Here is a 24,769-nt window from a genome sequence, read left to right as displayed (position 1 = left end):
CACCGAGCTCTCCCTCGAGTCGGGGAACACCCACGACTTCATGGTTTAACCTGCAGAAGCCAAGTTCTCCTGAAATTAGAGTTTGAACTTGTCTCAGCTTATTGATTCAAGTTTGCCAAAATTCAATATGTCCTCACTCAATTTGGGAAATAGGCAGACTGCTTTATTTCTTCTGATTTGCCAAACTAAACAGAAGGATCTCTTAAAATATGACTTATTACTGGTATCCTTCCTTGTTCAATTGACTGGTTCTGTTGGGAAAACATTTGGACACGAAAAGAGTACTGTATACCTTTAGTCCCACCCCCCAGTCCCCCACTCACCCCAACTACAGTGACATAGTACTGTAGATGTGGTCAAATCTCTTGTTATGCTTAAAAAAAAAAAATAGCATGGTTAGCTGACTGTTTTCTGTTTCCCAAATAGCCAACTTAGGAATGAGAAAAAAGCTTGTACATTTCAGACCTGTAAGGAATAGTGATCATTTCCTAATAATACTGCAAAAGACGTTGATTTCTCTGATTTATAAGTCATCTGCTATCCTCCCAGCACATTGCGCTGGCCATGGCTGGACCCAATGAAGTATAAGACAAGGTCTTTATCCTTAAGAATATTACAAGCTTTATGCCATAGACTGGAGTCACACACATCAACAAAAATAGCTACATTCAGAGTTTGGCTAGTATGCCTTCCATCTTAAAAACAACTTGGTAGGGTAAATTCGAGTGTTATAACCCTCACGTAGATGAGGCTATTAGGGTACAGGAGGTGAAAGCTAAGGTCATACAACTAATTAGTGGCTGAGACAAATCTAGAAGTCAGATTTCCTTGTTTGCAGTTTCTCCCACTAGACCCAATTGCTTCTTCAGACCAATGCAGAAACAGCATTCTAGAAGGTATTTAGATTTCTTTCTAAAGGTGATCTGGCTCCTTCACAAATCAAAAAAAACAACAAAAAGCCCAAACATCTGATTTGTAACCGGACCCTGGAGTATCATTCACTGCCTGAGTTGATGACTTCGTTACCAGCTGCTGAAACACTTCCATGCGAAGAGGTGAAATTCCTGCAGGAAATGACTCTAGGCAGTTCTGAATAAGTAAGGAAATTAAATGACTAACTTCAATGTTTCCTGGTTTTTGTCTATCTTAATTAACAATTTATTTTGGTAAAGGAAAAACTGACCAACTTTCTACCACTCAACATGTAAAACTTAATATCTGTTTATAGTAAAAACATGATTCCCACGTCTGCTTTTATTTAAAGAAAAGAAAAATAAATTTTTGAAAGTTTTCAGTAACCATATTTATTAAATGGTTCCTCTTAAAAAAAACAAAACACACCAATTACAGCATATGTGTGTGTGAAATATCAATTTCCTCCTCAGAGTCCCCAAAGGTGAAGGTGCACTTGAGAAAAATGTGTTGATTATTAACAGGGCTAATATTTTTGTGGTAATGTTATTACTGAACATCTACAATAATTAGTTAGAGTTTGGGGTCGATAGAGTAATTGCAGTCAGAATACATTATTGATTTCTGTATCAGATTAAATACAGCATGGACCTAATTGAAAATTTGTACTACTTTTGATCCATGTTTTATGTGATTCTTATTTTGCCTTCATTCATTTATTCAACAATATTTACCTAATGTCTGCTATGTGCCAGGCATTCTGCTAGGTGCTGAAAATACACGATAAATTAAGCAACGCTCTTGCTCCCATGGAGTTGAGGGAGACAGATGATTAACAAAAAGGCAGGGCAATATGTCAGGTAGTGGTAATTACTATGAAGCAAAACAGAGTGGGCTGAGAGTGAGGGAGCGAAGGGGTAGGCGGAGAGTCGGAATCAGTCCCTTTGCAGAAATTTAATGACTAAAGACTTCATAATTCATCGTGGACAAGTATCGTTGTGGCATTCTGTCCTGTCCTGGACTCTACAAATGTTTAAGATAAACTTTTTTGAGTTCAAGGATAATGGGAAGCAATTTTAAGAAAGCTGATTTTTATATCTGTGTGGCTTTTCTTCCCTCTAGCTTTCTTTACTAAATAACATCTCTTAGGAATGAAGAGAATGAGGCAAAATTAAGATTCTCATCACAGGGCAAGTTAACTTTACTACCAAGCAAACATGTACGCAAACTTCTATTGCTAGTGTAGAGGTACCAACTCTATTTTTACTGAATTTAAATAAAGGCAATTGTGCTTGCTGTGACCAGCATGGCTATTAACAACCGTGGGTGGTACCTTTTGTTGAACAGTATAACATGCCAAGTACAGAACTTCATGTATGTTTTTCCTTAGTCTCACAACAGCCCTGCATGAGGTATGATTGTTCCCATCTTATAGGTAAGGAAATTGGGACTCAGACATGTTAAATATGTTCCCTGAGTTTCCAGAACTAACAATGCCAGACATAGTTGGAGTATTATGTCACCTCTGCCTTCTGAAAGGAATGACGGAGATTATCTAATCTAACCCCTTATTTTACATACGAGCCAACAGACACAGCTCTTGTGACCTGCACAAGGTCACAGAGCCAGGGAGCTTGTGACAGGGTTGGGACTAGCTCCAGTGGGAGCTCTTCCTATGACCTGTGCTGCCTCCCTATGAAAGATGTGAAAGCCAAACTCTACAACTCAGCACCTTTATAATAAATGTCCATGGACGTTTATTGGTCAACAGATCCCCACCTGGGAAAAAGGTGAATCTTGACTCCTCCCCCCATACCATACTTAAAAAAATCAATACCAGGTGGATCAGAATTCTAAATACGAAAGGCAAAACAACAAAGCTTTTAGAAGAAAACATGGGAGAATATCTTCATAACCTTGGGGTTGGCAAAGAAGGGCTTACAAGAATGAAGGTTAAAAATGGGCAAATTGGGGCTTCCCTGGTTGCACAGTGGTTAAGAATCTGCCTGCCAATGCAGGGGACATGGGTTCGAGCCCTGGTCTGGGAAGATCCCACATGCTGCGAAGCAACTAAGCCCGTGTGCCACAACTACTGAGCCTGCGCTCTAGAGCTCGCGAGCCACAACTACTGAGCCCATGCACCGCATCTACTGAAGCCTGTGCACTCTAGAGCCCGTGCTCCGCAGCAAGAGAAGACACCGCAATGAGAAGACTGCACACAGCAAACAAAGAGTAGCCCCTGCTTGCCGCAACTAGAATAAGTTTGCGCACAGCAACAAAGCCAAAAATCATAAACAAAAATAAATTTATTTTAAAAAAATGGGCAAATTGCATTACATTAAAATTAAGGAATCCTGTTCACCAAGGGGTACCATTAAGAGAGTAAAAAGGAAAGTCACAGAGTAAGAGAAGATACCTGCAATACATATACCTGACAAAGGGCTCATTGCCTCTGTGTGTGTGGGGGTGTGTGTGGGGGTGTATGTGTGTATTCCTAAGATAATGGCCAAAAGGCAGCTAATCCAATAGATAAATGGATTAAAACGTTGAACACATACTTCACAAAAGAGGATATACCACTAGCTAAATAACATATGAAAGGGTGCACAGCCTCATTAGTTATTAGGAAAATACAAATTAAATCCACAATTTTATATGATTATACATTCCCAAGAAGAATTAAAATGAAAAAATATATTAGGTTGGACTACATGAAACTGCAATTTTTGCAGGTCAGAAGTAGTCAAATATCAACAATTTCATATATTTTAATCTATGCCAAATATTGATGAGGATGTGGAACTTCAGATCTTCAGACATTAGGTGAAGTGTCAGTGGCACAACTCTTTAGAAATCTGTTTAGCAGTGTGGCAGTTAGCTATTGCTGTGTAACAAACTACACTGAAGCTTAGTGATTTAGAAAAACAATTATTTCTTGTTTCATACAAGTCTATGGGTCAAGTGAGCAGCTCTGCTGATGTGGGTTAAGCTCAGTTCATCTCACCTGGGCTTGTTCACACATCTGTGGTCAGCTGGCAGGATGGCTGGGGGCTGGCTAGTAGGACGGCCTCATCCAGGATGACTCTGCTCTCCTCCTCACATCTCTCACATCCTCCAACAGGCTAGCCTGGACATGTGACCACAAAGAAGCAAGAGAGAAAGCCAAAAAAGGTAAGTACTTTTATGAGTTGTATTTACATTGAGTCTTCTGCTGTCCCATTGGCCAAAGCAAGTCACGTGGCCAAGCCCAGCATCAGTGTGGGAGGGCAATATGATGGCATGAATACAGACAGGCATGAAAAATTTGGTCAGTATTTATTCAAGCTGGACAGACATGTAGATACCCAATGACCCAGCAATTTCTCTCTTAGGTATATACCTGACAGAAAGAGCCACATGTGTTCACAAAGAGACATATACAAAAATATTCAGAGCAGCACTATTTATAATAGCCTCAAACTGAAAACAACTCAAATATCCATCTATGTAGAGTGGATAAGCAAACTGTACTATATTCATGTGATGGAACATTATACAGCAGTGAAACGAATGAATGTGACAACATGCAGATAGATGGATAGATAGATAGATAGATAGATAGATAGATAGATAGATAGATAGATTGATTGATTTAAAATATGTAAGCAAACAAACACTAAAACAAATCTATGGTGTTAGCAGTCAGGCTGGCGGCTGCCCTCAAAGGACTGAAGTGACAGGAAGAGGCAGGAATGAAGGGGCTTCTGTGATACGAGTCCTGTTCTATTTCTGATCTGGGTACTAGTTGCATGGTTGTGTTCCTTTTGCAAATGTTCATTAAGATGTACACAGGTGTTGTGTATTGTGTAGTTAGTTTTCTCTGTGTGTGCTTACACTCCTGAAATTTACACAAAAATCAGAATTTTATTTGTTTTTAAATTTGTGTTCTGTTGTCCTATAGAGAAACTCAGGTAATTTTAACTCCATGTATTGCTTCCTCTGGGAAGGCAGCTGCATTTCAAAATTAACAAGAAAATTAGTTGCAGCACCACGATGGCCATCACTTAGTCCAATTCAATTCAATTCAACAGAATAAACATTGATTGCGAAGCTCAAGCCCTGTGTCAGCACGATGGAAGCAAAAAGGTGAAAGAGGCCTCCTTGGTGGCTTTTCAGACCTCAGTGTGCACCTGACTCATCTGAGGAAATGGGAAGGTGTGCTGATTCCTGGGTTCCACCTCCAGAAATTCTGATTTTGTAGGTCTGAGGCAAAGCCCAGCATACAACTTTTAAAATTAAGCACCATGAGTAGAATTGATGCAACACATCTTTGGATTATATCTTTGGAAAAACTAGCAGGGACTAATTATCCAGTGGCAAAGAAATCTATGAATTAAAGAAAAACTAAAACAAGGTACAAAGTATTGATGTAATAGAGCAATTAATAATATTATCAGATGGAAGAATTACAGCTTCTTGAAAGAAATGGGCTTGAGTTGAGTTTGACTTTGAAACTATAGGGCTTTCATAGGAAAGGTTATAGATTTGTTCAAGAAAAATATCCTGAGTGCCTACTGTGTGCCAGACACTGTTTTCAGTACCGGGGATACAGTGGTGAACAGCATAGACCCATATCTCTGCCCCACGGAGCTTATGCTGTAGTGAAGCAGAGTCTTTCCGCAGGCAAAGGGCGGCGTCCACAGGGGAGTACCAAGAAATAAACCAGGAAAGGCAGAAAAGAATGGAGTTGCAGAAGACTTTTTGCATCTAGCAATATTTTTGTATTTTTTAAAAATTTTTTATTTATTATTTTTATTTTTGGCTGTGTTGGGTCTTCGTTTCTGTGTGAGGGCTTTCTCCAGTTGCGGCGAGTGGGGGCCACTCTTCGTCGCGGTGCGTGGGCCTCTCACTATCGCGGCCTCTCTTGTTGCGGAGCAGAGGCTCCAGACGCGCAGGCTCAGTAGTTGTGGCTCACGGGCCTAGTTGCTCCGCAGCATGTGGGATCTTCCCAGACCAGGGCTCGAACCCGTGTCCCCTGCATTAGCAGGCAGATTCTCAACCACTGCGCCACCAGGGAAGCCCTATTTTTGTATTTTAAATGAATATAGTTTCTTTCATTCCTTGGGCTTTATAACCTGCAGCTTTCCAAACTGTTTCCTCGTCAACCTCTTTACTTTGTGAATATTCAGCCACACGAGCATTTTTAGCATCTCATTTTCTAATGTCTATTTAACCTTTGAATATCTGTATTTCAGGTGATAACCCCCATCCCCATCCTTCTGACTAGCTACTTCTCTAGACAATTCTTTGTTATGTGGAAGTTTGGAGGAAGCCTTTTGCTGATGTGAGTGATACTAGTTAATTAGAAGTCATCTGAAAAAGGCACGAGCTTACATTTCATGGTAGTGAAACGTTCTTCAGGGTCGTTTGCACAGATATTTCATTAATAGTAGTAACAATGCACTTGATACTTTTCCAAAGTTTGATGGAAAAGAAAATAGTTCTTTATATTTAGTCTTCCATTCAGGTTTCTCTCCAAATGACAGGGAAATTTATTTCTCTTTTTCTCTTTTCTTTTAAAAATGTTATTGCAGTAAGAACATTCAACATCAGACATACCCTCTTATCAGGTTTTGAAGTGTACAATATTGTTATCTACAGGCACAGTGTTGTACAGCAGATCTCTAGAAATTATTTCTCTTTCATGACTGACATTGTATACCTGTTGATTAGCAACTCCCCATCTCCCCTTCCCCACAGCCCCTGGTAACCATGATTCTATTCTTTGCTTCAATGAGTTTGACTATTTTAAATACTTCATCTGAGTGGAATCATGCAGTATTTGTCCTCTGTGACTGACTTATTTCACTTAACCTAGTGTTATCAAAGTTCATCCATGTTGTCACATATTCTAGGAGTTCCTTCTTTTTTAAAGCTGAGTAAAATCCCATTGTGTGTATATACCACATTTTCTTTATCTATCCACCGATGGACAGTTACATTGTTTCCACATCTTAGCTACCATGAATAGTGCTACAATGAACATGGGAAGGATAATATCTCTTTGAGATTCTGATTTCAATTCTTTGGATAAACACCCAGAAGTGGGATTGCCGGATCATATGGTAGTTTTATTTTTAATTTTTTGAGGAACCTCCATATTATTTTCCATACAGGCTACACCATTTAAAATTTCTGCCAACAGTGTTCAAGGGTTTCAGTTTCTTCAAGTCTTTGCCAATACTTGTTGTCTTTTGTTTTTGTTTGTTTGTCTTTTGCTTTTTGTCTTTGTTTTTGATAATAGCCATCCTGACAAGTGTAAGGTGATATCTCATTGTGGAGGGGTATTTCTAAGTCAATAAGGATAAGTTTTCTTAAGCAAGAAAGTAATTCCTACCTATGAATCTATTGTACTAACATTTTAACGTGTTTATAAATATGAAGTGGAAAGTCAAGAGAGTTAAAGGGGCTCTGCAGTCTGTCTGACTAAAATTTGAATTGCTGCTCTGTCCTCTACTAGCTGTGTGATCTTGGGAATGTCATGTAACCTCTCGCTGGCTCAGCTTCCTTTTCTGTAAAATGGGGCTGTAAATAATCTTGTGAGGGTAACTACTCATTTTGAAAATTGGTTAATAAAGGGAAAGAATAAAGCATTTATCTTATTTTACTTTTAGGGTATTTCAGGGTAGGCAAATAGCTGATGAGGAAAAGTTATTTTTTATATTATAGCTAATAAAGGTGGAAGAAATGACAGAATTAGCAAGTCACCATTTGTTACCCTGGTGAAATTATGGCTCCAGGCAACAATCCTCAGTGGCCACCAAACTATTAGGTAAAATGTTGATGGGAATTTTATAATTGATGGATCAGACTGACACCCCTTCAACCCACTGGTCAATCTTAGTAGGCCCCAGAGTGGGGCAAGCACTCCTGATAGGATGAAAGTACAGAACTGCACTCATTAGCATTTGGCACTGCCTGCCAAAATTTAAACCTGATGTGAATCAGTCCCCTACCAACCAGGTTTTAAAAATGTGGAGGACAGAGGAACATGTTAAATGACACCAGGGGCTACAATTAGCCAAGTACCTAATTAAGGAAGACCTCTAGGAAAGATTACTCAGTTTCTACCACAAATAAACAGCATTAAAAATAGACAAAAAGTGGGGGAACTCCCTTAAGGGAGCCGTCAACCATATGCAATATGTGGATATTTTTATGATTCGATTCAGACTATTCAGTCATAAAAAGACATTTTTTGAGACAACTAGGGAAAACTGAAGACTGACTGAGAATGAGATGATATTGAAGAGTTATTGGTAATTTTGTTAGGTGGGGTAATGATATTGAAGTTTAATTTTTAAAAAGTCCTCACCCATTAGAGAATTTTGAGGTGAAATAACATGCTGTCTGGAAGTTGTTTTGAAAAAACTCCAGCAAAAACTGTGTGTGTGTGTGTGTGTGTGTGTGTGTGTGTGTGTCTGTCTGTCTGTCTGTCTGTCTGTCTGTCTATCTCTATCTGTGTGTGTTGGAGGAGACAGAAAGATGAAAGAGAAGGACAGAATGCTGATAATTTTTAGAGCCGGGTGACGATAAGAGGGGATTCACCATACTATTCTATTTTGTGTGTTTGAAAATTTCCACAATAAAAAACATGTTTTTATGCCAAAGCAAACAGATATTACACATCAAATCTGTATGTAAAATTTCTGTAAAGTTTCAAAACAGAACAAAACACTTCAAACAAAGTTTCAAGCTTTCAGTGGTTTCTTCTCACGCCCCAGACAACCGGGGGCGCACCGTGGTGGCTGTCCGCCGCCATTGGGGGTGGTTGGAAGGTCTGAGAAGCCCTAAAAGCATCAATGGGAACTTTACAATCGATGGGTCAAGCTCTGAAAAGCAGGTGAACTAACGGCGTGTTTTTCAAACCACTCCTCGTGACCTTTATTGAAAAGTAAATTTAGTGGTTCCAGCACTTTAAAAAAAGAAACAGAATAGACAGAATAATTGTCTGGCTGCATTTCCCATAATGGTCCTTCTCAGTTTTTTTTTTCATTAAAATACATTTGGCATATACCATTATGTAAATTTAACGTACACAACATGTTAATTTGATACTTTTCTATATTGTAATATGAGTGCCACTGTAGTGATAATTAGCACCTGTCTCATGTTACATAATTGTCATTTCTTTTTAGTGGTTGGAATAATTGTTCTAGTCTCAGCAAGTTTGCTGATTATACGACAATATCGCCTGTACTCACCATGCTGCGGATTAGATCTCTAGGGCTTATTTACTACAGGTTGCAAGTTTGTTCCCTTAAACAACATCTGTCCTATCCTCCCACCTCCATCCCCTCGTACCACCATTTACTCTCTGGTTTTTACAAGTTTGGCTTTTTTAGATTCCACATATGAGTGAGATCATACAGTATTTGTCTTTCTCTGTCTGACTCCTCTCACTTAGCATAATGTCCTCAAGGTCCGTTCATGTTGTTGAAAATGGCAAGATGTCCTTCTGAATGTGCTTGTGAATCGGCAGGGGATCTGGTTAAAAGGCAGATTTTGACTCAGCAGGTCTGGGTAAGCCTGAGATTCTGCGTGTCTAATGAGCTCCCAGGTGACATAGATGCTGCTGGTCTGAATCATACTTTGATGAGCAAGTGTTTATAGCTCACACACGTGATCTCATTCATATTTCCCCCCCCCCCCATCTCTCTCTCAGATTAAATCTAGGGTGTGATGAAACAAAGGATTCCCAAATCAAAGGGAAATGTATCTTCCTTCATCGATTATTTCCGTAGATCACTTGCTCCCTTATCAGCTCCAAATAAAGCCCTATTAAAAATTGTGACTGATATCCAATCAGCATATGCAGGACAGCTGGCTGCGCCGTAACGAGGCCGAGATGAACTGTTGTTGGGGTGGTTTACGTGGGAATGAAGGTGAACCCAAACGAGAAAAGTGAGCGCCCTTGGAGCAGCGCTCGTGGGAGGCTGGAGCTCCTGGCTGTGGTGCTGTGTGTCGGATGGAAGCCTGGGCTGTGGAGTCTGGGCCACGCCAAACCCTGCGCACGAAGCTGGAAAGACATGGCCCCTGCCCTCAGGGGGCTCACAGCCTGGGGGTGCAACACACAAGTCCCGCCAACGTTACAACAATGGCAGGAGTTACAGATACAAGTGGGAGGGAGGGAGCAAAGAAAGGAAACTAGTTCTGCCTGGGAAGTTCAGGAAGGTGTCACTGACCATGGAGCTGAAGCTTCGAGGTTGAATAGAAGTTTGTTAGAGAGAGAAACAGGTTAAGGGGCAGTCCAGGCAGCAACCTGCATGTGCTTCGCTTGGTGTGACTATGTCGCCCTTTCTTGTGTCTAATCTGCAGTTTTCTAGGCCACAACCTGAAGACAGTCGCCCTGGGGCTTGGGTAGCTCAGCCAGCGGGCATGTCCGAGGCCAATGATATCTCCCCTTTAACACCTAACACCTGCCGTTCTGGCAGCTGTCACCACACGGTGACTGACGAGCCAGCCTTCAGGACTACGTGGCATCTGCTTCCTTCCTACCTTTTCCAAAATGCCCCCGCTGCTCACAGACCTGCATCTGCGGGGAGGCCCTAAACGCGGTTATTTTCTCAGGCTCCCAGAGAACGTGGGCGGGGCCTTGCGAGCGACGAGTCCCCCATCCCTGCACCGCTCCCCTCGCGCCTCCTCCGCCAGCTCAACGTCGGCAATATGCCAATGACGGGAGGAAGCCGTGAACCCGCCACAGCCCCCGCCTTCTCTTCACCTCTAAACCCACCTCCCCCGTTTCCTCATCTCACCCTCTGGCCTCCCCCGGACCTCGGCTCCCTGCTGCGGTTGCTCCCCCTTCGAGGGCGCTACTCCCACTCGGCCTCAGGGGTGCTGTGGCCTCCTCAACACCTCGGTCCGTATCAGGTCAGACCATGCTTCTTACCCCCAGCACAACCAAGACCAGTCAGAAACCTCTAGACAAGACAGGACGAAGATCTGGGGTAAACAAACGGAAGGAATCACCTGAAACCAAATTATCCGCCCAACACTGTAGGACTTCCGCATGGACTTTTAGCTTGAGGGTGCCTCTCTGCTAGTTCTGTGTGCAGAGGGTATTTTCCTCTCTCTAGAAGTTTCTTCAGGTCCTTCTTAAACTCCTCTTAAAGTCCAGACTCAAGGAAGTGAGACCCACAGAGGTCCAGGAGCTCTCTCTCCTGCCCGCCTTCTGACCTTCAACATCCTCCCTGCACAACCGGCTTTCCTGACACTGCAACATCCATCCCATTCCTGAGGCATGGGGAGGGCCCTGACCCATGGCCGGAAAAGGCCAAGCCCTTCCCAATACAACGTAACAAACCCAACCTCTGTAAGAGACGCGGGCATAGCAGCACAGGTGTAGTTTCGTTACAGAATCACCATTGAAGACTACCACTGACCACTTACTCACCCGATTTACTGGTCTCCTTGGTTTTCCTTCTCCGTCTCACTGCAACATTGGACACCGCTGCTCCCGTTGACACTCTTTCACCTCTTGGCATCTGTGATGCTGTTCTCTTCTGGTTTTCCTCTGACCCTCAGACCACATTCTGTTCTTGCCACCTGTACTTCCTCCTCTTACCCACCAGCACTGCCCATGGTTGTGTCCTTGGCTCTCTTTTCTTTATCCTTCCAGCTGCTCTCAGCCGAGTAGGTGTTCGTCCCCAGGATGCCCTAAATGATGCCGGGACGCTAGAGGCACTGACTCTTCTCTCTGCACATGCAGTTCCTCGTCCCCCTGTGGAAAACTCACCCCTCAGACACCTCAGATACCACCTTAAAACACGTATCCTTTCTCGGTCCACCTCTCTCCACTCTAATGTCGCTCCTTCTTTTAAATCCACAATGCATTTTCAACGCTTTGTTTGAACAGCTCATATGTTCCAAGGCCTTATATCCTCACAGCACATCTGTTAACTAGATATTATTATCCCCACTCTACAGTGGAGACCGGGCCTCTCTGAGACCCAGCCACCTCCCCAGGGTCACGTGATTTGTATGTGATGGGCCTGGGACTCTGCATACAGGGCAACCACACAGCTTAGTTGGTGCCTTCTTGGGGGCACCTGTCTGAGAGCACCTTCTGCTAGAGTTATTTTTGTAATTATTTAATTTCTGTGTATGCAAGGCCTTGAAGAGCTTTTTTATTTTTCCTTTCAGCTCCTGGCACCAAGTTTATAATTTGGAACTTTGGAGAGAGTCTCAATTTCAAATATTTTATCTCACTGTACAAATAAGGACTCTTGACCCAATTTGGGGCTTGTAAAGCATGGTCAGTGTCTACAAATGCCTTGAACATTGCAGGAAATCAATAAATATCTGTAAAGCTGAATTGAATAATGTGAATAAACAAGCCAGGCTTAGTTTCAGATTTGAGAGAGAGGGTAAATGATCCCAATCCAAATATGATGCTTTATTAAAACAACACCATAAATTGCAAGTGGTCACTAATTACTAGCACCTGTATGTTTTGAAGGCCTGATGCAACATAGAAGAAGGAAGAACAGCTTTCTGCATCATTTCACTTCCAACATCAGAAAAGACAGGGAAAAGCTGACCATGGTCTAACTTCCTCTGTGTCTGTGACTTTGTTCTTACCATAAAATTATTGTTCCCATATAACTTCCCCTCTGTTTAACTCTCATCCTTTAATTTCAGGGTGAGTGTATCTGCTAACTTGTAACAAATGCTAGTTATTTTCTATTCACCGCTCTAAGATGCTCCTTTAAAACTGCTTCTTATGGGAAGTACACTTTTTCCTTCAAACTTGCTTCTTATGGGAAGTAAGCCTTTTTCCAGACATTTCTAGAAATTGAAACTTAGAGGTATGAACTTATTTCTTCCCTCAATTTTACCACTGATTACCTTTTATACGCCTTCTTTCCAGACAGCATACAGACAAGCTGTGTTCTCATTAGTAGCATTTCTCAAATCACATGCTTGGATGGTGAAGGGTTAATCTCATCAGTAGAATGTGAATTCTTAGTCATTGGAGACAGGCAGGGTGTGCTATCTTTATCATGACCTTTTCTCCTAGACCTTGGGCCTAGTTCATTTCAGAGTTCAGAGTTCAACTTCTGCCATTAAATCTCAACATGGAGTTGCTATCTTCAAATGCCAAAATGCAAGAGACTGTTGGTGTGGAAGGATCCTTGTCATCTATTTGTAAAAAATTGCAGGGTTTTCTTCTAACCCTTCCACTCTACTGGCCTTTTAAATTGTAGCATCCTATATTTCCCCCTTTGAAAGGAGATCAGTTTTTGTCCTAATAGACAAATGGGAGAACAGTTCTCAGAAGGTCTGACAACGCAGCAACAGATAAATTAAATCGCCCTACGTGTTGTCATTCAGCAAAGCCGTTTACAGACAGAGATATTTTGAAGCCATTAAAAAATGCTATTCATCTCGAACTTGCCATCTGCCTTCAGTTTCTGGATTCGTCCATCGTGTTAGCTAAGAGATTAGTCTCAGCGGCCCATTTCCCTCTAGTTCTCCCGTGACACTGCGGGAGCCTCTTATGGGAAGAAGCAATTTATTTTAGCTGAAGGACCACATGGCTAGCTATGCACAGCAATTATACAAAGCGAACGTGTCAACTTCTGCCACAGGAGGCAGGAGTTCCCTTTCTGCTCATTAATAATGAACATGCTTCAGTAAGTAGGAAAATATTTACCAAATAAAATGGCCTATTATAGATGATGCCCCAGGCCACAGAGAACCCGCGTGGCCATTGAGGAAAGAGTGAAGCCAACCAGAAGAAGTAGCCCGGTTACTGTGCTGGGCTGTCCTGGAAGCATCTCAGAACCGGCAGAAGGTGTGACCCGTTGGCTCTCTGCGCAGAAATGTCTAATCCGAAAAGAAGTGGCCTGGTCTTTTCTATATTGCAATTCCACTGCTTCCTTTCCTGGCAGCTGCATAATTGGGAATGCCGCGAAATCAAAAGTAGGAGGAAGGAAATTAGAGCCGGGAAGTGTCAAGTTGATCTACTGCAGCGCTGGGGGGCGGGAGTGCCGGGTAAATCCAACTTTCTCCCCGAGCCCCCGCTTCACCCGCCATTGAAAACTCTTGCTTCGCACACTCCTGAAGCTCTCCGGAGACTCCTGTTTGCTTAGACTGTGACTTGGCCTACATTCACTCAGTCCAAGGACTCTTTTGCAGCCGTTTTAATGAACAAAATCCCTGAAAAGGTGCTGACATTTTAATGCCTCCGATTGATACGTTACATTGAGACAACAAGCTTTGTACTGCATTCAAAGCCCTTGCAAATCCAAATGCTCCGAAGTCTTAGCCACCTCACTCGCACATGGGGTGTAATTTAAAGAGACGTGGAGCACGTGCACTTACACGCTGCTTTCAGTATTGAAGACAGCCGACCATTACCTAATTAATTTTCAACACCCTTATGAGGTAGGTGCGTATTGCCCTTGCTTCACAGATGGGTGACTTCAGGCAGTGGAATGAGAAAATCCAAAGCCTCAGGGCAGAGATTGTGCCTTTGATGAAATCTGCAAAGGGTGGAATGGTGACACAGTAATGATAAAGTAAATAAATAAATAAATAAAAAGCCATTAATAATAGTGTGATGAAACCTGCGGCTTCTCAGCTGGTTCAACATGTAACTTCGCTCTAGTGCTTTACCAAACTCCATTAAAATTTGGTCTACTTGATCACAGTTTTGTGAATTGAATGCATGCACACCCCCCTTCCAATAAACCACAAAGGATGGGATGACGAGAAACAACTTGGCAACTGTACACTGTTTTTGAACTTCAAAGCACTTTAAAAACTTTCAAAATGTTATGAAGTTTTAAAAAATGTAGCCATGAAACACATATTCATTGAGAGGCAATTGCGTGCCAAGTACTGAGCAGGGTGCTTACTGCCTTTCCTCCTGGACTTGCTGTACAATAGGAAATAAAAAGATGAAGGCAGTCACCATTCAGAGTGATCAATGCAAATCAGGGGTACAGACGGTGTGTCATGGGAGTGGACTCACATAAGGGGCCCCCAATCCAGTTCTGGGGAGTAGGAGAGGCTTCCCAGAGAAATCATATCAAACCATATCTAAACTGATAGCTTAAGGACCAGCAGAAGTCAAACAGGGGAGGGAATGGGACTTAGTCACGGCATATTGGGCATAGTGTCTGCTGTTTTAAAACCTTAGAGGAGATAATGAACATGGAATGTTGGTAAGACCAAGCAGCTCAGTTGGGTTAAACCAAGTATATTCTGGAAAAAGGCACCCTCTCCTCCTTCTACACCTTTAGAAGTCAGGTCTCCTTCTAAAGGAGATGGTGCAAGCAAGTGATTTGGGAAATGCTACTGTTGGAGACTTCTCTATGTGCTGTCGGGAAAGAAGGCATGTAAAAGGCAATCGCTGTTAAAACTGAGGGAAGAAATAAGTTTATACCTTTAATTTTCAATTTCTAGAAATGTCTAGAAAAAGGCATACTTCCCAGCAGAGGCAGGTTAGAGGAACGTCCTAGAGGGATGAAGAGTTCCCTTGGAAGTCATGGGAAACTTAACTGATCATAGAGAGGAGGGGAAAAGAAAAAGGAAGAAAGGAAGGAAGGAAGGGAAAAAGGAAAGAAAGAAAAAAAAAGAATTGGCAACTCAGTTCATATGTAATGCAAATAATTAACTTGTAAGAGAATTTGAGAAAAAGATTTCTTAAAGAAGAAAATAAAAATTGACATTAAGTATGGATTTTCATACTTGTTCATTATTCATTACTTTAACTGTCTTTTTAGTTTATAAGGTTGTAGTTCATGGAAAAAACTTAGTTGTCATTCAACAAAAGCAAGTATTCTTTCTCTTAGTAACACACAAGCAACATCAGACACAAGGAATTGAAAGTGGCATTTTTATTTTCACTTGGGCAACTTTTGGGGAGAGATGGCAAAGTAGATACAACAAAATTATGATATCCTCTCATCATGAACCTAATGAAATGGGATGAACAATAAATAAATAAAACCGATGAATCATATAAGAGCAGTACTCTGACACTGGAAAGTGTCTCAAAATGGAATACTCAGGAAATTGATGACTGGCCCAATATAAAACTCCTCCAGAGAGATTTCTGTGGAGATGAGGCACAGACAAAATTCAGAAAAATCTCATTAATCTTTCCCACCCCCATCCTCCTTCCATTTTGGGAGTGGGATATGCCACCGGGGGTGAAGATGAAGCATGCCTTTCCCAAGGAGTTCTTCCCTGACACCCTGGATAAATCATACCCAACACTAAAGAAGAAACCATGTCTCACTGCTTTCTTTTTCACTGACTGGAAGGAAAGCAGGGGAAATTCTGTGGAAAAATCTCCAAAAGTTAAAATTTTCCAACCACAAGTAAGGCTTTCAGCAGAACAGGAAGAGAAAAGAAACAAAACAAAAGCCACTGAAGATGGTGATGGTCCAAGGGAAGGCATAGGAAGCCCTCAGGGTGGAATAAGGGCCCATCATTTCCAAATCCCTTACTTTTATTTTATTCCACTCAAGCTGAGTGCATTCACAGCTGGGGAGAGGCAGGTGATCCAGGGGAACTTTTTTAAACTAGGGAAGATTGTCTCCAACAGAAAAAATGACTTGGTGGCACAGCTTGAATTGGGGGAATAATTCAAAATTTGAGGGCCCCTCTCTAGGGGGAACTCTTAACACAATTCCAGAGAAGAGAGCTGAACCAGAGATCAAATTCACCAACCACAATTAAACACAGTCCTAGATGTATTCCTTTTCCTTGCCTCAGTAAGAGAAAAGCAGAAAGTGGAAGACAAACTATTAGAACACAGACAGAGGTAAGAGATGGGAAAGGTGTCAGGGAAAATCCATATACAATATATACATACATATGTAATATATATATACAATACACATATGTATTATATATATACATACATATATATACAATACATATATGTGTGTATGTATATATATATGTAATACATGTATAATACATTTTATTTGGGCAAGTAAAAGATCTGGATAGAGCTATATCCATCAAATAAGGATAAGATAAAAAGAAATGACACCACAACTATGCAATGACTACAGCAAAAAAGGGAAGGAATTAGCACAGCTTTGAAAGGCAAATGGAGAAATCATTCTTGAGGAAGACAATAGACGGAACAGGAATACTTTCTGTTACTAATGTTTTATACTCTCAAAGTACTGAAAGAGGACAGGAAATCTATAAAACAAGAGATCTAAGTTAGATCTGGATCTTTCTTGACTTAGAGTGAAACATTCTTTTTAACAGTTACATGGGATGTCACCTTCCCATCAATGCTTATTTATGCAGTTCCCACATTTTTTGTTATTAAAAGACAGCATGCTGACAGCATTATTTAAAGGTCTCTGCATGACAAAAGCATTATAAACAAAGATAAAGACAAGTAACAGATTTTGAGAAAACATGCAACATATATAAACTGACAAAGGAATTTTATTCAGACTATATAAAGAACTCTGACAAATCATTAAGAAAAATGTAATCCATCTAATAGGAGAATAGACAAAGGGTGTGTGAAGAGGCAGGGAAATCTAGAAGAGGAAAAGGCAAATGTCCAGTGAATAGATGAAATGATCATCAACCTCACTAATAACAAAAATGCAAATTTAAACAACGGGGTTTGCATTCTGCTTCTGGAAAATATAAAGCACTTCTAGAAGTGCTTTTCTCTAGTCCTCCTGCTAAGTACAGATAAGAACCCTGGGTATTATATATAAAATGATATAAGAAGACTCTGAAAGGTAGCGAGAAGAAGGGAGACCAGCTAGAGACCCTGGAACCCGAGAACCAACAGGGCGTTGAGTCCCCTGGGTTTTCTTTTTGCCTCATACGTCCCAGACTGGGGGCTGGAGAAGTGGGCACCCAGGAAATACCAACAGGCACAGACCAAAAAAAAGCCCAAGAAGAGCCTGCTCTCTCTGGTCAGAAGCCAGGAAGGGGGGGCTTCCCTGGTGGCGCAGTGGTTGAGAATCTGCCTGCCAATGCAGGGGACACGGGTTCGAGCCCTGGTCTGGGAAGATCCCACATGCCGCGGAGCGGCTGGGCCCGTGAGCCACAACTACTGAACCTGCGCGTCTGGAGCGTGTGCTCCGCAACAAGAGAGGCCGCGATAGTGAGAGGCGCACCGCAATGAAGAGTGGCCCCCGCTCGCCGCAACTAGAGGAAGCCCTCGCACAGAAACGAAGACCCAACACAGCCATAAATTAATTAATTAATTAATTAATTAAAAAAAAAAAAAGTAGAAGCCAGGAAGGGGGCAGCCTGGAGAGACAGAACACTTTTAGACAGTAACTGCTCTACCGCAGCTGGATTCCACAGGCAACGCTGTGGCCCTGCCCTCACACCGCCAGCAAAGGCTGAGCGGGGAGCTTAAGCTTCCACTCTAGATGAGGTATAATGACCACCCCTCTGCGCCCCACAGCTCCTCCCCAAGGTTGGGTGGTGTCAGAAAAGGAAGTGAGGGGTCAGGCTTTCATCCCCACCTGGCGATGATGGGATGCCCACCTTTCCATCACTGGGACACTTGGGGATCCTGAACTTCCACCCCCAGATGGGGACTCATATCGAGAACATATAGAGAACACTCAAACCTCAGCTGTAAAAAAACAATCCAACTAGAAGATGTGCAAAAGATATGGACAGACGCTTCACTGAAGTGGATATACAGATGGAAAATAAGCACACATTTAACATACCTGGCTTCAGAGAAATGCAAATTAAGACCACAAAGCAATATCCCTACACACCAATTAGAAAAGCTAAAATAATTCCTAGTGACAACACCAGGCGGTGAGAATGTGGAGGAAATGGATCTGTCTGATATTGCTGGAGGGAATGTAAAATGGTACCACCACTCTGGAAATGAGTTTGGCAGTTTCTTAAAAAGCTGAACACTTACCATACGACCCAGCAATTGCACTCCGGGCATTGATCCCAGCGGAGTGCAAACTTGTGTCCACCCAGAAACCTATATGTGGTGTTAAAAGGCAGCTTTACTGGTGATAGCCCCAAACTGGAAGCAACCAAAATGTCCTATGGCAGATGAATGAGTAAACAAACTGAGGGAATCCTCATCATGGAATACCACTCAGCGATAAAAAGGAACAAATAACTGATAAAAGCAATAACTTGAATGGATCTCAAGGGCTTTATGTTGACTGAAAAAAGCCAATCTCTAAAGGTCGTATACTGCATGATCGCATTTATATCACATTTTCAAAATGACACATAACGACAGAGGTAGAGAACAGATTAGGAGTTGTCAGGGGTTAGGGCAGCAGGAGGGAAATCTTTGTGGTGATGGACTAGTTCTGTATCTTGGTTGTGGTGTTGGTTACATGAATCCATACATGTGGTAAGTGACACAGACTATACACACTTTATATCAATGTCAATTTCTAGTGCTGATATGGTACTGTACTTACATGAGATATTGGGAGATACTGGGTAAAGGGTACACAAACCTCTCTTAACTATCTTTGCAACTTGCTGTGAATCTACAATTACTCCAAAAGAAAAAGGAAAGAAACCCCTATGGGGTGCAATTTTTTGATCAGATTGGAAAAGACTTTAAAATTTGATAAAATTAACTTTTGGTAGAGGGCTAGAGAAGAGGGACAGTCATTCTGAAGGGTAGCTGATAGCATCTATGATGGCTAAATATATGCACAATCTTCCAAGAAATTCTAGGTGTTTCCTCTAAAGAAACACCCATGTGCAAAGGAGAGAGACATACAAGGATTCACTGCAGTATTGCTTGGATGAGTGAAAAATGAGGACGGACTAAATGTCCATCAAAAGTGGAATAATAAGTAAATATGGTAAAGTCATATAACGAAACAAAGCAGTTAAAAGGAATTATTACATTCATATGTAGCAGCATGATGAGATTTCAAAAACATAGTGTTGTATGAAAAAGCCAATTACAGAAGACACATATGGGAGAATACCATTTTTAAAGCTAACACATAAAACAATACTATATATTTTCTTTAGGCAAATATATGTGAATATAAAGATATTAAAAGCAAAGGTAGGGCTTCCCTGGTGGCGCAGTGGTTAAGAATCTGCCTGCCAATGCAGGGGACACAGGTTCAAGCCCTGGTCAGGGAAGATGCCACATGTCACAGAGCAACTAAGCCCGTGTGCCACAACTACTGAGCCTGCGCTCTAGAGCCCGCGAGCCACAACTACTGAGCCCACGTGCCACAACTACTGAAGCCCGCACGCCTAGAGCCCATGCTCCACAACAAGAGAAAACACCGCAACGAGAAGCCCCGCGCACCGCAACAAAGAGTAGCCCCAGCTCGCCACAACTAGAGAAAGCCCGTGCGCAGCAACAGAAACCCAATACAGCCAAAAATAAATAAATTAAATAAATGAATTTTTTTAAAAAGGCAAAGGTATAAAATACTTCACACAGAGTCCTAATCATGCTCACATCTGGTAAGAAGAGGGGAACGTAAGGAGAATATACTCATCAAGAATCACTAGGGTGATTAAAATGAATATGACCTGCAGTCATTTCTTATACAGTTTGTTTTATTCTTTCATTGTACAAGTAATTCACCCCCAAACAGTGACTACTAACATCTTGATTTCTTTTTTTACTTTTTTCCTGTGCATATTTTAACCTAGTTGTGATACTGTATGCGTGTGTGTTTGTGTGTGTGTATAATTTTGAATGCAGAGCTTTTAGAAACCCAACAGAAGCACTGTTCCCTGGTATAAACACTGCAAAGTTTATGCAAAAACAATACCTACCATTTATTGAGCACCAAATGATTTGCCAAGTCAGTGCCCTATGTGTATCACACACATTATTCCTAAATCTCACCCCAATCCTATAAATTTTTATTCTCTCCATTTCCTATGGCTAAACGGACAATAAATCTGAGGCTAGAAGAGGTTAAGCCATATGCCCGAGGTCACAAATGTGGCCAAAGAGTCTGGACTCACACCAGCTGAGGTGTCTCTATAGCTCATGCTACTATGCAGAGTCTAGCAGTCTTCATCCTATGGGGTTAGTTTGACAAACATTAAAGCTGGAACATTTCCACAAAGCCAACTGCGGAAATTCCCATGATTCCCTGCCAATATGAGAGACGGACCAAGGAAGTAAACAGCAGGGCTGCCTTTCCTCAGAAGGGAAAGGGGGAATATTACAGCAAAATTTTCCCTCAAGTAGCCAAAGCTTGGTAAATATCATTCTTCCAAAGCTCCCGTTACGCCACTGCTTAACTCAGGAGAGAGTTGAAGGAAGTAATAGATGACTCCTGACAACAGCCAACATCCAAGAGAGAATATGAATAGCCTCCACTGATAGACAGCCCTCAGAGATGTTAGATGGATAGTCTTGTATTGCCTTTCAGGTCCTTGGTCTAACAACAAGAGCAACAGCTAATACTTCCATAGTACTTACATGCATAAATGTGCCAAGTAGTATTCGAAGCACTGTTATATATAAACTCATTTAATTCTCCATGGTGCCAACTTACACATAATAGTAAAAGGGAAAGAATAAGGCAATAACATCATGTGTAGTATAGTACTGTCAGAAGCAAGAACTTGATCTCCAAATACCAGCATAATTTTTAAAAAATTGGCCAAGTTCTCTTATTAGCACACAGGCTCCACCCAAAGCCCTACACAGCTGACGGTCATCCACAGACCTGAAGGGGAGAAATGATGACACCAGGTTTCTGATGTGTGGCTGCAGTGACATTATCTCTGCCTGTGCAGAGAGAGGGGTGTGCTAAGTCTCCATCTGTGCAGGCCAAGTGGCGGCCATGATATTAATATTTATTGCCCCATTTAGCATTTGCAGCCTGGATGGCAATTCTGAATGATCTTTAACTGGGACACAGATAAATCGCTGATCTCAAGGCAGGGGTCAGTCCTGTAGTCCACGTGATGAGCTGGGCGGGGGGTTACTCCCAGTCTAATGCTGCACGTCTTATCTATTGTATTTATGATTTAATTCTACACAAGTGCTGACTATTAGCAATATGCTCCCTGCCCTGAAGAAATAATTATGCAAAAAGAGAAAGAAGGAGCAAGCAAAAGTACTCTTTGAGCCTCACCTGCCTTCTTGGAGGAAATAGAAATGTATTTTCTCTCCCTTGAGGATGATCTTCTGAGAAATAAAAACGCTTATTTCCAAACTGTAATTGACTATTATTAGCTCCACATATCCTTTGGAGATGTTAACTATCATGTGTTTTCTCTACTTAAGAAATGAGAGGATTAGTGATTTGCCCTCTCTTGCACAATTAAAAGTCAGTTCTAGGAGGTCTTTGACCCCAAGACCAGACGGTTCAGTTAAAGTTAAGTGAAGGATTGAGCAATGATCTAGCTTACCTGAGTGGTATATGGAGAGCAAGTACAGGTCACAGGGACCAGAATTCCACCAGGACCAGAATTTCTTTGGAATCTCAATCTGTGGATATCTCCCCCAAATGCTCCAGAGCAGTGATTCACACTCCAGAAGGGCATGCCCCCCACAGAAAGCATATCAGAATTTCAGGGAAGGGGGAAAGTTTGAAAACGCAAGTCGATTTCATAATGCCATTTTATATATGAAAAAGAAAAGAAGATGCCTCTTGATTTCCTGCATGAAGATAAGTAATCAAAATCAAAGTCTCTTTGAGGAGAGCAGGACATCTTGGTTTTCAAAACAGGGCTGTTGGTTTAGAAATACTGCTCTAATGTTTAAACTTTCAAGTCTAGATTGACGATGTTGTGTAGGAAGCTCAGAGATTAGGCATGCAGGCTTTGGAGCCAGACTGTCTGGGTTCAAATCCTGGTTCTACTGTCTGTGTGACATTGGCAAGTTGCCTTACACTTTCTAAACCTTCATTTCCTCACTTGTAAAGTGAAGATGTAGTAATAAGACCTCATTATAAGGTGTCTTGGGAATTAAATGGTATGATACATGGGAAGTATGCAGCAGTGTTAGACACAGGAAACAGTCAATGATTGTAACTATTATTACTAGGCATCATTTTTTGATTTCCCGTTTTTCTCTGGTCCTATTAAATCTTTTGAGGAACTTCAAGTTTTTGTCAAATGTTCAGGACTGTTCCAAAAGCATTTTCTCTAGTTTTAAGAAATAAATAGGGATAGTGAAGTTCATCAGACATAGTTCTAGTGATACAATAATGTACTGTGTGTTTTGTGCACCTCTCCCTATTTATAATGAATAAACTTTTGAAACAAAGAAAAATGTTCTGCTCACCCACCGTGGAGCAGACACTGCTGGTTGCTGACCCAAGATCTATTTTCCGATGCCTACACCCTTCTTAATGGGACCCCTGGCCATCTCCTATTGCCACATACTTCAGGGGAAATGAAATCTCATCCCCAGCTATAGTGGATGGATCCTGGGTAGTTTAAGGCAACCATGGTGATGTGAGAGAAAAACACGAGTCTCTTCCTTAACTGTAAGCCCAGACTCCTTTTGTTCATGGAAAGATGCATGTACCACAGCAAACACCACACAGATCCAAATGAAAGCCACTTCTTTTTAATTTCTATACCTTTCCTTCCTCTACTCCCACCCCCAAGTTATTCTTTTTTCTCTCTGTTTCTCAGTTCCATTTGAATAAACACATAATTGTTTTCCATGAGGCAAAAATAAAATAAAATAAAATACACAGACATGCAGCATGCTGAGAAGTCATTGGGGATCTTCTACTTTCTTTACTCCTAAGAAAGACACATAAGAAAGGATGCCTTTTCTTCCCCTTGTCATTGTCTTGTTCATATTTGACACCTGGAACTGCTGTTGCCACCTTAAAACCATAAGGACAGCCCATAGGAGAGCAAAGCTGATAGATTGAAGGGGACATAGTGGAAGGATGTTAAGAACCTGGGTCCTTGATTCCATGCTGAGCTGCTGATTGTACCAATATGAAGCCCTTACTGCCACTGGACTTATGAGAATTAATAGATTTCCTACTGTTTAACTGAGATTGAGCTGGTGTTTTCTATTATTTATAGCCAAAAGTATACTAATACACGGCACATAAAATCCACATTAGAATGTCTTAATATAAACTAGAAGAAGTCAGAAGTGTCTCTCTTATGGTCCTAAACACCCTTGATTTCCCTCAATAACCCCTTTCATTCCCATCACCTATAAAGTAATCCTACCCTACTCAAAATAGGTCTGAATCCAAACACTTCTCCCCGTCTCTGCTGCTGTCACTCTAATCCAAGCCCCCATCACTGCTTTCCTGTTCGACAGCAGTAGCCTCACAGCTGAATCACCTGCGTTCATGCTCGCCCCACTTCTGCAATCGATTCTTTTTCAAAGTGAGATAAAATTCACATGACATAAAATTCACCGTTTTAACCATTTTAAGGTATACAATTCAGTGGGTTTTAGTATATTACCAGTTGTGCAATCAATCACCACTATCTACTTCTAGAACATTATCATCAACCCCAAAACAAACCCCATATCCATTACACAGTCACTCCCCATTTCCTTTGCTCCCCAGCCCCTGGCAGCCGCTCATACCATCTATTCTTAGCATCTATTCCACAGCAGCTGGAGCGATATTTTCCGAAGATAAATCAGATCAGGCCACTTCCCTGCTTAAAGCCTTTCAATGGCCTTGAATAATATTTAAATTCCTTAGTTTACCCTGGAAGACCATTCATGACTTGTCAACCTCTCCAATTTCATCTTGCAATATTCTCCCACTTGCTTGCCAGGTTCTGGCCACACACGCCTTCTCGTGTTCCTTGAACATACTAGCTCATTCCTACCTCACTGTTCCCTGTTCAGATGCTCTTCACTACTTTGCAGGTGGCTGCCGTC

General features: G+C 41.6%; 1 protein-coding gene across 3 annotated transcripts in view; it reads right to left on the bottom strand.

The window, feature by feature from the left end:
* The window catches only part of LOC309640245 (uncharacterized protein), a 645,560-nt gene that overhangs the window by 21,227 nt on the left and 599,564 nt on the right, over window positions 1-24,769 (bottom strand). For 2 of the 3 annotated variants that reach the window (XM_082418750.1, XM_082418751.1), the window contains one exon: window positions 3,917-4,039. The gene's annotated coding sequence lies outside the window, so the exon portion shown is untranslated. Of the gene's footprint in view, window positions 1-3,200; window positions 4,040-11,344; window positions 17,880-24,769 lie in introns of those variants that run through there. The other variant, XR_014252106.1, reaches the window with a different exon arrangement.

Source organism: Balaenoptera physalus (genome assembly GCF_965194825.1).
Source record: "Balaenoptera physalus genome assembly, chromosome: 12".
NCBI classification, from domain to species: domain Eukaryota; kingdom Metazoa; phylum Chordata; class Mammalia; order Artiodactyla; family Balaenopteridae; genus Balaenoptera; species Balaenoptera physalus.
The sequence above is the reverse complement of the archived record's forward strand: the minus strand, read 5'-3'. Positions and strand labels throughout refer to the sequence as shown.